Below are 15,747 nucleotides of genomic sequence, written 5' to 3'. Positions count from 1 at the left end.
ATGCCAAGAGAGATCTCAATAGGAGTCACGTGCATTTTGGTTTATTACACTTCGTGGCATTCATGAAGTAGTTACTGCATGTCAAGTACTATTCCAAAGCTTTACATTTATTAACAAACTAGACTCCCAGTGCACAAAATTCATGCATGGGGGAGGGGTGTGTGTCCCTCAAGGGGTCTCCAATCTGGGACCCCTTGAGGGATGTCCGACCGCCCATTTAGGCCCGATCCGGGATCGGCCTAAACGGGCGGTCGGACATCCTTCTCACAATCCAGGACTGCTGGCTCCCAACTGTCCTCCCCTGCAGACCTGGTCTCCCCTAACTGCTCTCCCCTGCAGGCCTGGTCCCCCAACTGCTCTCCCCTGCAGGCCTGGTCCCCACAACTGCTTTCCCCTACAGGCCTGGCCCCTCCCCCCAAATGCCCTCCCTGTAGACCTCATCCCCCCTAACTGCCCTCCCCTGCTGGCCTGGTCCCCCCCCAATTTTCCTCCCCTGCTGGCCTGGTTCCCCCTAACTGCCCTCCCCTGCTGGCCCGGACCCCCCAACTGCTCTCTCCTGCAGACCTGCCCCCCCCCCCCCAAATGCCCTTCCCTGCAGGCCTGGGTCCCTCAAACTGTCCTCCACTGCAGGCCTGGTCCCTTCCCCCCAACTGCCCTCCACTGAAGGCCTGTTCCCCCCCCCAACTGCCCTCCACTGAAGGCCTGGTCACCCCCAACTGCCCTCCACTGTAGGCCTGGTCACCCCCAACTACTCTCCCCTGCAGGCCTGCCCCCCCCCAACTGCCCTCCCCTGCTGACCTGGTCACCCCTAACTTCCCACAACTGTCCTCTCCTGCAGGCCATCTTATAGCAGCCATCTTGTGTCCACAAGGGGACAGCCATCTTTGACCACATGGGGGCGGCCATCTCGTATCTTGGTGTGATGGTCAATTTACATATTACTCTTTTATTAGATAGGATTATCATCATAACAACTTTATGAGTTAGGTATGTCTGTTATCATTATTTTAAAATGATAAAATTCAGGATAAAAGAGTTTAGGTGACAGTGACATAACTCATAGCTATTTAATTGGATGAAGAAGAATCCAAACTCAGCAGTCTGGCTTCAGCAACCATACATTTAACTTTAGACATTGGGAGAAATAAATTTTGTAAGTTCTTTATTGTTTAAAGTATTACATATAGTATTAAATATGTCTCCTTTTCCCCCCATTGACTGCTCCCCAGCCACTCCCACCCCCAGCACATTCCCTCACTCCCCTAATGTCTGTGTCCATTGATTATGCTTATACGCATGCATACAAGTTTGGTTGATCTCTTATCCACCTCCCAACCAGTCCCCCTGCCTTCCCTCTGAAGTTTGGTGGTCTGTTCAATGCTTCTCTGTCTCTGGATCTATTTATGTTCATCAGTTTATGTTGTTCATTATATTCCACAAATGAGTGAGATCATGTGATATTTTTCTTTCATTGCCTGGCTTATTTCACTTAGCATAATGCTCTCTAGCTCCATCCATGTTGTTGCAAATGGTAAGAACTCCTTTTTTACTGCAGCATAGTATTCCATTGTATAGATGTACCACAGTTTTTTAATCCACTTATCTGCTGATGGGCACTTAGGTTGTTTCCAAACATTAGCTATTATAAATTGTGCTGCTATGAATATAGGGGTGCATATATCCTTTCTGATTGGTGTTTCTGATTTCATGGGATATACTCCAGAAGTGGGATTACTGGGTCAAATGGGAATTCCATTTTTAATATTTTGAGGAAACTCCATACTGTTTTCTACCATGGCTGCACCAGTCTGCATTCCCACCAGCAGTGAAGGAGGGTTCCTTTTTCTCTACATCCTCACCAGTACTTGTCGTTTGTTGATTTGTTGGTGATAGCCATTCCGACAGGTGTCAGATGGTACCTCATTGTTGTTTTGATTTGCATCTCTCAGATGATTAGTGACTTTGAGCATGTTTTCATATGTCTCTTAGCCTTCTGTATGTCCACTTTCAAAAAGAGTCTATTTAAGTCCTTTGCCCATTTTATTTTATTGGATTATTTATCTTCCTTTTGTTAAGATGTATGAGTTCCTTATAAATTTTGGATATTAGGCTCTTATCGGATATAACATTGGTAAATATATACTCCCATGCAGTGGGCTTTCTTGTTGTTTTGTTGATGATTTCTTTTGCTGTGCAGAAGCTTTTTATTTTGATGTAGTCACATTTGTTTATTTTCTCCTTAGTTTCCATTGCCCTAGGAGCTGTATCAGTAAAAATATTGCTACGACATATGTCTGATATTTTGCTGCCTATGGATTCTTCTAAGATTTTTATGGCTGCCCATCTTACATTAAGTCCTTTATCCATTTTGAGTTTATTTTTGTGTATGGTATAAGTTGGTGGTCTAGTTTCTTTCTTTCTTTCTTTCTTTTTTTTTTTTTTTTGCATGTATCTGTCCAAATTTCCCAACACCATCTATTGAAGAGACTGTCTTAACTCCATTGTATGTTCATGCCTCCTTTGTCAAATATTAATTGAGCATAATGTCTTGGGTTGATTTCTGGGTTCTCTGTTCTGTTCCATTGGTTTATATGTCTGTTCTTTTGCCAGTACCAGGCAGTTTTGAGAACCGTGGCTTTGTAATATAGCTTGATATCTGGCATTGTGATCCCTCCAAATTTGTTCTTCTTTCTCAAGATTGCTGCAGCTATTCATGGTCTTTTTTTTATTCCACATGAACTTTTGGAGAGTTTGTTCTAGGTCTGTGAAATATGCAGTTGGTATTTTAATGGTGATTGCATTAACCCTTTGCACTCGCTTGCTTTTTTTTTTTCATTCCTTTATTCTAATGCTAACCGTGTTGAGTCACACTCGACATCCGAGTGCAAAAGGTTAAATCTATATATTGCTTTGGGTAGTATGGACAGTTTAATGATATTGATTCTACCAATCCATGAACATGGTATGTTCTTTCATTTGTTTATGTCTTCCTCTATCTCTTGTTTCAATGTCCTGTACTTTTTCAAGTACAGGTCTTTTACCTCCTTAAGTTAAGTTTATCTCTAGTTATCTTAATTTTTTTGGTGCAACGGTAAATGGGTTTGTTTTTGTTGTTTCTCTTTCTGTGAGTTCATTATTGGTGTATAAAAAAGCCATAGATTTCTGGGTGTTAATTTTGTTTTCTGCTACATTGCCTTATTCATTTATTAAATCTAGTAGTTTTTTGATGGCGTTTTTAGGGTTTTCTATGTACAATATCATGTCATCTGCGAATAAGAACAGTTTTACTTCTTCTTTTCCAATTTGGAGGCCTTTTATTTCTTCTTTTTGTCTGATCGCTATGGCTAGCACTTCCAGTACTATGTCAAATAGGAGTGGTGATAGTGGGCATCCATATCTTGTTCCTGTTCTTAGGGGAAATGGTTTTAGTTTTTGCCCATTGAGTATGAAGTTGGTTGTAGGTTTGTCATATAAGGCTTTTATTATGTTGAGGTAAGATCCCTCTATTCCCACTTTGCTGAGAGTTTTTATAAAGAAAGGTTGTTTGATTTTGTCATATGCTTTTTCTGTATAGATTGATATGAGTATGTGATTTTTATCTCTCAATTTGTTTATGTGATGTATCACATTTATTGATTTGTGAATATTGTACATCCTTGTATCCCAGCATAAATCCCACTTGGTCATATTGTGTGATCTTCTAATGTAATGCTGAATCTGATTTGCTAGAATTTTGTTGAGGATTTTAGCATCTATGTTCATCAGAGATACTGGCCTGTAATTCTCTTTCTTTGTAGTGTCTTTATCTGGTTTTGGGATTAGGGTAATGCTGGCTTCATAGAAAGAGCTTAGAAGTGTGCCTTCCTCTTGAATTTTTTGGAATAGTCTGAGGAGGATAAGTTTTAGCTCTTCTTTGAATGTTTGGTAAAGCTCCCCTGTGAAGCTGTCTGGCCCAGGGCTTTTGTTTGCTGGAAGTTTTATGATTACTGTTTTGATTTTCTCCATAGTTATTCTATTTAGATTTTTTTTTCTTCTGATTGAGTTTTGGAAGGTCTTTTTTTTTTTTTTTTTTAATATGTCCATTTTTTTCTAGGTTGACCAGTTTGTTGGAATAGAGTTATTCTTAGTATTTTTTTTTTTTTTACAATCCTTTGTATTTTTGTGGGGTCTGTTGTTATTTCAGAGAAAGAAATTTATGTTGGAGGAAATAGCATGTGTGATTAGGACAACAAAAAAGCATGTGAGTAACTAGGGAATATTAACTGGTCCTTCTATGGGTACTTGATTTTTATCAGCTTAACTTAGATTCTTTTGTTACAACAAAACCAATTCTTGCTAAGTTAAGCAAGGTTTTTTGTTTTGTTTTGCTTTATATGTTTATTTTAAAAGCCTATTGGGTTCACAACATTTATGGAAAGCTTGAGACTAAGACTCAGAAATGAATAATATGAGAGCTGCTTTCAACAATAAAGATAAATGAAAACAACAACAACAATAATAATTTCTTATATTCAGGGCATTTTCTGTTTACTTTATCTTATAATTGATTCCGTATGAGCTACTTGATTTGAGAGAGGTGTTATTTAATGACTATTCGGCTTTTGTGGAGAGCTGTGGTAAACCAGGACAATAGCTATATTCAACCTCAAAAAAAACCAAAACACAAAATGATTATTGTCAAATTGCCTAATGAAATGTGACAGTGATACTCTCTTATATTGCTTTTATTTATTTCAAAAGGAAGGAGCCTCAGATAGAGCTATAATTTATGAAGCAGAAAGATAGTTTAGATATTTTATAGAACAAATCATTTTTATTTAAGTAATATGTCAATTAACTTTAAGTCCTTTTTGTATTATATAAACTCACTGAAATTTTAAATAAGTGAGCCAGTAACCAAGTTAACTGAGCATTAAGTTATTAAAATATTGAAAGCTATAGTTAATTTTTAAAATAATTATTGTTGCAATAAAATACATTTTGAAGGACATTATATTTAATAGATAAAAAGAAATAATTCATGCAATTTTAAATCATATTTATAAACAAATTATTTTAATAAGGCTGAGATAATTAGGGAAGGGCTGTTGACAAGCTACTATGAATCTGGATGCAAGGTGTTGGGCTCTGAACTCAGTAAATGGCAGTGGTTAGAGAGTATTGGAGACAGTGTGTAGGAAACAGATTTAAAAAAAAAACACCAACCTTTGAAGAAGACAGAGATAACAAGCAGTAGCAATTTTCCCACAGTTGTTTAGAGGTGCAAAGTCTTTGATATGGTCTTCCTCGGTTGTATTTTGATATTCTTATTTATTAGTTGTATACCTCTGGGTAAATCACTCAATCTCTTTTGCTTAAATTTCTTAATTTGTAGAAAGGAGCTATTACTATGACCTGCTCATTAGGATTGTTGGGTTAGAGTTGATACTATATTTATAACACATAAATTTCATGTTGGAAATATATTTAGGAGTCAATGTTATATATTCTTCACTTAATATAGGTGTAAAAGATGAGAAGGAGTGTAAAATGAATTTTAAAATAGAATCTGCTGTAACCTGAATCTTAGATTTAGGTTCATTTTTTCTTTCAACAATTGGTTGCTGTCTGTTCATCTATTCTATTTTCCTCTCATGAATTTCTATGACTTCTCTTTCTCTTGTTATAATCTACTGATTGGCTCAAAAGACATTAGAAATAGATTGCAAGATGCAGAAAATTCATTCTATTAATGCGGATACTATCAGTTTATATGAAACCCAAATTTGTAAGGACTACTACTATATTTTTATAGAACAGAAATGTGTTCCTAACCTAATTAAGTATAACTTTATGCAATTTTAATTTTATGTAATTTTATCTATATTTATGTAACTTTAAGTAATGTCACATGCTGTGATATCAGTTGTTTTAGTTTTAAATATAGATAGTCTGAATAATATGTAAATATGCTACCACTCATCATGAACAGAGGTAAAATGAATTAATAATGGGATCAATGACATGCACTGAATTATTGAAACAAAGATGGAGTTTTAGTACCTAAATTTATCTACATCTATATGTAAGCACAGGAAAATATAAAGAATGTACATTTTGGCAATTAATACAGTTAACAATAACTATATTGATAATCAATGTAAATACTGATTATTCTTAGGACACTAGAATAATCAGTATTTACATTGATTATCAATGAGATAGTACTTATATTGATTATCAATGTAAATCAGTATTTACATTGATTATCAATAATATATTTTTCTAGAGAAAATAAACATATTTTCTCTAGAAAAATATATTTATTTAAAATTTAATAATTTGCCTCTATTTTTCCCTAAGATTATAATCAATTCATGATTGTAACAATTTAAAAATAATATTTTTTTCTAGAATAGTTTTAAATTAGCTGAAAAGCTGTAAAGATAATATAGAGTTTTCACATGTATCTCATAACCAGTTTTCCTCCTGTTAGAATCTTACATAATAATGATACAGTTATCAAAACTAATCAAGCAGTATTGATACATTATTATAAACTAAAGTATATATTTTACTTGTCTCCTTAGTTTTTACCTAATGTCATTTTTCTGTTCCAGAATGCCATCCAGTCAACCATAATACATTTAATTATATCATTTAGGCTTCTCTAGGCTGTAACAGTTTATCAGACTTCGCTTTTTTTTGATGACCCCATGATGGTTTTGAGAGCTATTGATCAGGTTATTTTATAAAATAACATTTATAAATGCAATAAACCCTATTGGATACTTCCAGTAGGGTTTACTGGATACTTCTCTCATGATTAGACTGAAGTTATGTATTTTGGGAGAAAAGACCACAGAAATAAAGTGCTATTCTCATCACATAGTCTCAAGGTAAAAGCTATCAATATGACTTATCACTATTGATGTTGGCCTTGATCATTTGACTAAAGTACTGTTTGTCAAGTTTAAAACTTTAAAAATTACTCATTTATTTATATCAATATAGACTTAGGGATATTTATTTTGTACTTTGAGTTATAATTTAATATTACTTTATTTTTATTTTCTTGCTCAAATTATTCCAGCATCAGCTCTTGGGAGTTTTTTCAGTTGGCTTCTGTGTCCCTTTGACAAATTGCCATTGTTGTGTTATTATTTTTAGCTTTTTTGTTTGTTTTTTGTTTTTACTTTCTAGCACTATAAGATATTGTAGCCTCATCTTCATCTAATGTATTTTCTGACCCAGCTCAAGAATCAGAGATTTATCCAAGGAGCCTTGTTTTCTTTGATTGGACAGTGGTATTAGAAACCAAAATTTGAACTCTAAGTGTTCTCATTGCTATTGGGCTGTTCATGCTTATAGGACCTCTCAAAGAAAAGAACAAGGAAGCATATGTATATACTAGCCTGTGTAAATACCCACATCTGCAAATATTTTTATGTGTATCCATCTTACTCTCTATTAGGCTTAGCATGTGTTAATATTAATGTCTTTAATCTAATACTACATAGGTCTTTCTAACCTTTTCTTTGCTCATTTATAATGTTCCATTCCAACTGTGATAAAACTAGATCTCACCATCAGCCACAAATTTACTCAACGGTTTGATTCCATTATACATGTATAGTGATTTTAGCCATGATAACTTGTACCTCCATGAAAAATGTACCAATTAGAGTACAGTACTTACATGTAGTTCCTTTTGCTTTTAAATGTACAATCACCAATCATGTCCAAAGTTACTTAGCTCAGAACTTTCTCTTCTACCCTCATAAATGAGGCTATTTAATATATTTTTAATATAGTTAGATTTCTTTTTGTCCACAGTCTGTATTCCATTCTAGGATCCTCCCAACCTTGTAAATGGTTTTTAAATTTAATCTTATATACATTAAGGTTTACTCTATGGCCATAAATTACCTTAGGTTTTGACAAATGCAAAGTGTCATGGGTTCAGCATTATGTATTATATGTAAGAGCTTAACTACTATAAAAATATCCCCCTTCCACAAAACCCTAGCAACCACTGGTCTTTTTACCACCTCTATAGTTTACTTTTTCCAGTATATCACAGCAATTGAATTCCATGACAGTTTCTGACTGACTTTTTTTATTTAGCAATATGAATTTACATTCATTTATGTTTTTGTGGGGCTTTATAGCTTATTCCTTTTTATCATTGAACTAGAGGCCCAGTGCATGAAATTCACGCATGGGAGGGTCCCTCAGACCAGCCTGCACCCTCTCGCAATCCGAGACCGCTGGCTCCTTATTGCTTGCCTGCTTGCCTGCCTGCCTGCCTGATCCCCCCTAACCACCTCTGCCTGCCTGCCTGATTGCCCATAACCACTTGCCTGCCTGCCTGATCACCTCTAACCACTCTGCTTGCCTGCCTGATCACCCTAACTTCTTGCCTACCTGTCTCATTGCCCTTAACCACTCGCCTGCCTGCCTGATCACCCCTAACCACTCGCCTGCTTGCCTGATCAACTTAACTGCTCACCTGCCTGCCTGATCACCCCTAACCATCTCTGCCTGCCTGCCTGATTGCCCCTAACCACTCTGCCTGCCTGCCTGCCTGCTCACCCCTAACTGCTCACCTGCCTCCTGATCTCTCCTAATCACCTCTGCCTCGGCCCCTGCCACAGTGGCTTCGTCTGGAAGGATGTCCGGAATGACATCTGGAAGGACGTTTGGCTGTCTGGTCTAATTAGCATATTATGCTTTTATTATTATAGATATTATTCAATTGTGTGAATGTTTTACAACTTGCTTATTCATCCACTAATAAAAGAGAAACATGCAAATTACTGTCACTCCGCTACGCTACCAGCTAATCAGAGTGAGTATGCAAATTAACATGAAAACATGGCGGCAGCCCCACCCCCCTGCCGCTCTGGGCCTGTGGGGGTCAGAGAAGTCAGGTGCCAGCGCCTGAGGCTGGCTGCAGCCCAGAAGATGAAGAAGTCACCTGCCCCGTGATCCCAGGCCGCAGACAGCAGCAGAAGCCTCACGTCCACTGCCCCACATCCTGCGGGAGATGGAGAAACTGGGCCCCAGCACCTGAGGCTGGATGCAGCCCGGGAGACGAAGAAGCTGCCTGCCCCATGATCCCAGGCTGCAGCCAGCCAGAGAAGTCGCCTACACTGCATCCCAGGGAAGACAGAGAAGCCGCCTGCCTGCGGTATAGGCGCCAGCACCTGCGGCTGGCTACAGCCTGGGAGATGGTGAAGCCGCCCACCCCGCAGTTCCGGGCAGCAGTACCTGCGGCTGGCTGTGGCCCAGGAGACGGAGAAGCCGCCCACCTCGTGGTCCTGGGCACCAGCACTTGCGGCTGAAGCCCAGGCGAAGCCACCTGCCTACCATCCCCTGCAACTGCAGCTGGCCTGGGCGCCTATGGCTGACCAGAGGGAGGGAAGCCTGGATCCTGGGTACCTGTGATTGGCTGGAGGAGGTAATCCTGGGTCCCAGATGTGGGGCCGAGGCAGAGGTGGTTAGGGGCAGTCAAGCCAGCAGGGGAGCAGTTAGGGACAATCAGGCTGGCAGGCAGAAGAAGTTAGGGGCAATCAGACAGGCAGGCAAGCGGTTAGGAACCAGCAGTTCTGGATTGTGAGAGGGATGTCTGACTTCTAGTTATCCCTTGAAGGGTCCCAGATTGGAGAGGGTGCAGGCCGGGCTGAGGGACACCCTTCCCACCCCCACCCCCCCATTCACAAATTTCGTGCACCGGGCCACTAGTTTTCTTATAAAAGGGCATCTTGGTTGCTTCAAGTATTTAGTGATTATGAATAAAGCTGCTAAAAATCTCTATGTACTGGTTTTATGTGACCATGAGTTTTCAAATCAGTTGTGTAAGTACCTAGGAATGTCATTGGTGGGTCATGGTATTACTATGTTTAGCTTTGTAAGAAATTGCCAAATTGTCTCTCAAAATGGCTGTACCATTTTGCATTCCTACCAGCAATGAAAGTTTCTGTAGTTCTGCATCCTTGTCAGCAATTTGTATTGTTAACTTTCACATTATAGTTGTTCTAATCTATATACACTGAGTGGCCAGATTATTATGACCACTGCATCAATACTTCTTTGGGCCACCTTTTGCCTTCAATCTGTGTCGATTCTTCTTGGCATTGACTCCACGAGATGTTGAAAGGTGATGCGAGGAATCTGACACCATGCCTGATGAATAGCACTGTCCAGTTCTGTGAGATTTGATGGTTGTAGAACCAGCTGCCTGATGGCACTTTTCATTTTGTCCCACAAATGCTCAATTGGATTGAGATCTGGTGATTGTGGGGGCCACCTAAGCAAGGTAAAGTCTCTCTCATGTTCTTGAAACCACTCCTACACAATACGAGCACCGTGGCATGGCACATTGTCTTGTTGGAAGACGCCATCTCCATTGGGATACGCCATCAACATGATAGGATGAACTTGATCAGCAACGATACTTAGGTATGTTGTGCTATTCAGACGTTGTTCCACATGAATTAAAGGGCCCAAATCATGCCAGGAAAACATGCCCCAAATCATAACATTGCCCCCACCAGCTTGAAGGGTTGTACTCATGCATGTGGGGTGCATGTTTTCATGCTGTTTCCTCGAAATTCTCTGCCATCTGCATGATGCAACTGGAAACGTGATTCATCGGACCGCATGACTTTTTTCCAATGCTCAACTGTCCAATCCTTGTGTTCCTGTGCGAATTGGAGACGTTTTATCTTGGTAACTGCAGACAGCAAAGGTGTGCGAACAGGCCTTCGGCTTCCATATCCCATACGATGCAGCGTACGGCTAATTTGCCTACAAACGTCAGGTGGTCATAATAATCTGGCCACTCAGTGTATATCCCAGTAACATTACTTGCATCTTGTGTAAAACTAGAACCAGCATGTCAGATGTTGATGGGATTCTATATTTATCTCTCATTTTTTACTTCTCTTTCTTTTTAGCTCTTAGATTTTCTCAATGACGTTTGGCTACCTTGATCTGTTAAAAAACAACCACACAAAAGTTACCAATAGCATCTTCCTTTAAATCTTAATTATCCACGTTGGATAAAGAACACTATAAAAATAATTCATATGATATTCTGGAATCTTTGATAACACGTGACTCCATTGATAGGTAAATTTAAGTTGTCAACTTTACATTGTACTTTTACTCATAATTAAGCAGAGTAGTCAGATGGGTATTGCAGGAATATGGAGTACTTCTTTGTTTGTTACTAGTTATATTTAACTCTCTTTTGAGGATTTGGTGCCTTGTAGAGTTACAGTACATGGTGTGAAACGGCATGCTAAATATAAACCAAGTTTACAGACATGTGCACATATGCATATGAATTATCACTAATCCCTAGAACAATCTGCTGGTAGGCAGAATTATTTTCATACTCATAAAGAAACAGATTCAAATATTTTAGGTGGCTTTTCCAATTCCATACAAAGTAGTACTTGTGCAACCTTTTCTGCTTTGTTGCATCTTTCTCAGTATTGGCCCCTAAAACATTAACACCTGAAAAAAAATCGTGGTTTGTTTTGGGGAAGGGGGATCTGAAGTCTGAGTAGGTAGGTCATGTGGGTATGTGACGGATCTCCAATAAAAACTCTAGACATTAAGGCTCAGGTGAAATTCCTGGTTAGCAATACAGTCTTGTGCTCTCACCTATCATTTCTGTGTGACTCCCTTGGGACATACACCTAGAAGCATGTTTGTATTTTCTCCTGAACTTTGCCTCAGGGACTTTTTCTTTTGCTGATTTAGCCTGTGTTCTTTCACTGTAGTAAACCTTAATCATGAGTATGACAGGTTTTTCTGAGGTCTGTGAGTCCTGGTGAATCATTGAGCCTGGGGATGGTCAAGGGTACACTGTCACATACCCTTAAATATAATTATTTGATATTTCCTTTCTGATAACTCCAACATGTGTGTCATATTTGAATCTAGTTCAGATAATTGTGTTGTCTTTGTCAACTGTTTGTTTTTGCCTTTTTGAATACCTGTGGTTGTTTGTTGAAAGCTGTACATGTTATATTAGGTAATAGGGAATAAAATTAATCAGCCTTTAGTGTGAGGATTTATGTTCCTCTGCCTTGAAGTTGGACTGTCCTTGGTGTTTGTTGTAGCTATAAGTACTAGAGGCTTCAAATTCCTTATTGCCCTTGTTTATGTCTTTTTCCTGGTCCTAAAGGCGTCTCCAGGTATTGTTTCTGTGCCTTGCAGCTCTTTCAATTGTAATCACTATCATTATACTGTAGTCCATTTGCTGTGGTGGTAAACTGTAAGAGAGGGAAAAACTTCTATTAAGTTTTGATTAAATCTCAGTCTTTTAGTGGGATTTCGCCTCAGGCTGTGGTGGCCTTCACAACCTTCTTTTCAGTTTATAGCCTTTTTTATTTTTTTATTTGTTTACCTTGTCCCCCACTCACTTCTCTGTCTGCAGCATTTCTAACTTGTATCCTTAAAGTCCTGAATGCTGCGGTTTTCCTCTGTAAGTGAGACAGGAATGTAGAAAAGGTTGGAGTGGGCAGGAATCCCTTTCTCCCAGATGAGACAGGTTTCAAAATTGTGCTGAGGCAGAGTTTCCCCCACCCCCCTTTCCCCATGAGCTGGCTTTTGTATGGGAAAGGGTTAGGAGTGGCGTTTCTCAGTGGCTACTCTTCCTCTCACCCAGACAGAACCACAAGGAGATCTTTCCTGGGTCCTCGTAACAAATTCCTGACAGGATGCTTTGGAGGGGAAGCCCATGAAAGTATAAGTTCCTCTAAGACTATACGCCTACTCTCATGCTAGTCCATCCCCAGTTTCTAAAAATTCATCAGAATTACTATATATTTATTCAACTTTATGGTTCTATAGGCTTCTGCTCCAGGTAAACAAATCTTGGTTGTTGTGTCTCTCTGGATGTGCCTCTCTCTTCAAATTTTGGGGTGGCAATATCCCTAGGACCTCAATTCTATGATGAGTCTAACCAAAGTCATGGATTTTCAGTTTGTCCAACTTTTTTTTCCATTGTAAAGATAGGAATAAAGACTTCTAAGATCTTTATATGTCAGAGCTAAAACTAGAAGCTTTTTAATGAATTTTTAGAATACATATTTTATATATTTCTTCCATATTTTTGTGTGCTGTCAAAATAATGATTCTCACTATGTATTGTCTTTAAAGGAATGCAAGATATCAATATTGAAGTATTTTATTATCTATTCAATAAAATATTGTCATGCATTAAATGATTACGTGAAACTGGAATAGACTACATTTTGTATAGGATTATTACAAATCAAGAAATAGCTTCCAGAAAGTTTATGTAGAACTTTGGAATGGAAATTGAAAAGGCACTGGTTATTTTAACACTTTGTTGTATTTGTCAGGCAAGGAAGGAAATAAGAAATTGTTGCTTAGTGAGAAATATAAAGAGAGTTTGCAGATGTGGGTAGTCCATAGGTAGTAAATAAGGTTCTATTATTTGGGTAACATTTTGACAAGACTATGCCAGGTAGAAGAATGCAAGATAAAATTGCACAAGAAAGCAAGAAGGTTAGAAGCAAATCAAGACTGACCATATAAACAAAGACTGTAAAAGTTAAGAGAAAATTATATTAGATCTTGATGGATAAAGCCCACACTGTTGAAGATTCAATGTTTCAAAAATGGCCTATTGCCAAAACCATCATATCTGTGGCTTAGATATGTTCAGCAAGCAACAAAACTATTCAGTACACAAATATCAATTTTTAATGTAAGGCATTCTTATTTGTAAAAGGTTTAATATAAGTTCAATTTTATATTATATATAATTTCAATTTTATATGTATATTACTATTAATCTACTAATTAATAATAATCTTAGCCACTGAACTGAGTATATTCATAATTTTCACAGTAGTTTATTATAAATTGGTTTTTGAAACTAACTTAATCTTTGAAAGTAAAATTAGTTTTTCAGAGAAAGAATGCTATTTCTAGCAACTGATATCCAGAAAATACCTTTTTAAAAATATATATTTTATTGATTTTTTACAGAGAGGAAGGGAAAGGGAAAAGGATAGAGAGTTAGAAACATCGATCAGCTGCTTCCTGCACACCTCCTTCTGGGGATGTGCCTGCAACCAAGGTATATGCCCTTGACTGGAATCAAACCTGGAACCTTTCAGTCTGCAGGCCGACGTTCTATCCACTGAGCCAAACCGGTTAGGGCCAGAAAATACCTTTTTAAGTGATTTTTTTTTTTAAATCAGGCTAGGTAGACAGGGTATTTTTCTCCTACTTTCCAAGATGTTTAAAGATGCTCAAAGGTATTGTTCAAAATGTATTTAATATACAAATTGAAAAATGTTTTTCAATGAGGAGTCTTTATAATTTCCACTTTTTTTTAACCTAGGATTTTGTAACTACCTATAATCTGGTTTCTTTTCATAATTAAACAAAAATTTGCACTAGCTATATTAGGAAAAACGGATATTAATTTAATAGCTATGTGCCAGCCTATTTTAAAAGTTTTTACTTTTTATTTGTCATTGTCAATATTATCAAAGTTTCTCCCACTTTTAAACATTAACTCTAATAAGAAATTGGCAGGCCATAATTGGTTCTAAATGGGAAATGGAGTTTAACTAGGCATCAATATGTTTTTTTCTTAAGGATATAGGGATTGTTAAAGCATATTACATATATTTTAAAGGTCAATTCAGGTCCAGTCTCTTCCATAGGTTATTTATTGCTGGAGTAGCTTTCACTAATATCTTCAATTCCTTAAATTTATTTATGCATAGAGTATATTCACCAAAATTTGACAATTAATTTGTTTCTTTTTTAATATGATCCCTATTATTGTGCATGGGTGGGGTCTGGCTGGCCATCCCAATAGGGGCCTATCAGGTTGGCTGGTGGAGGTGAGGGGAAGAGGGAGGTTGGCCGGCTGGCCCTGCCCTTGATCAGGGTGGGGAGGGTCGATTGAGGGTGGGGCCAGTTGGGGGAGGGGCTGCAGGCGTTTGGCCATCCTGGGGGAGGGGCCACGGGTGGTTGGGGAGGGCCAATTGGGGATCCCATCAGGCCAGTTGACCACCGCAATGCACATCATAGTGACCAGTCGTTCCGGTCTTTCTGGTTGTTCCGCTGTTCCAGTCACTTCGCTTTTATATATGTAGATTTTAATGTAATATGTTTGTGGTAGATTATATTTTACCATGATGGCTACAGTAATATTTCTTATCCTGTATGTTTTATGACAATATGACTTTGGCTCTCTACTTATTTCCTCCTCTTGCATTCCAGGTATGCTTATGGGTCAATTACAACCAACAGAATTCAGTGGAAGTAATGTTACATGACTACAAAGTCTACATCAGAAGAGGTGATGTACTCATCACTGGGACACTTGCTTTTGGAGCACTGAAATACTATTTAAGAAGTTAGATCATTCTGAGGCAGCCATGTTGTGAGGATGTTGAGGCCTCAGGAAGAAGCCATATTTTTTTCTGATATATTTCCTGAGGCAAGGGAAACAAAAGGGAAAATAAACAAATGGGACTACATCAAACTAAAAAGCTTCTGCACAGCAAAGGAAATCATCAACAAAATGAAAGACAACCCACTGAATGAGAGAACATACTTGCCAATATATCTGATAAGGGGTTAATATACAAAATTTATAAAGAACTTATAAAACTCAACAACAAAACAAATAATCCTAGTAAAAAATGGGCAAAGGTCCTGAATAGACACTTCTCTAGAGAGGATATACAGATGGCCAAT

This window comes from Eptesicus fuscus, chromosome 2 (assembly GCF_027574615.1).
Source record: "Eptesicus fuscus isolate TK198812 chromosome 2, DD_ASM_mEF_20220401, whole genome shotgun sequence".
NCBI classification, from domain to species: domain Eukaryota; kingdom Metazoa; phylum Chordata; class Mammalia; order Chiroptera; family Vespertilionidae; genus Eptesicus; species Eptesicus fuscus.
This window is presented reverse-complemented; position numbering follows the sequence as displayed.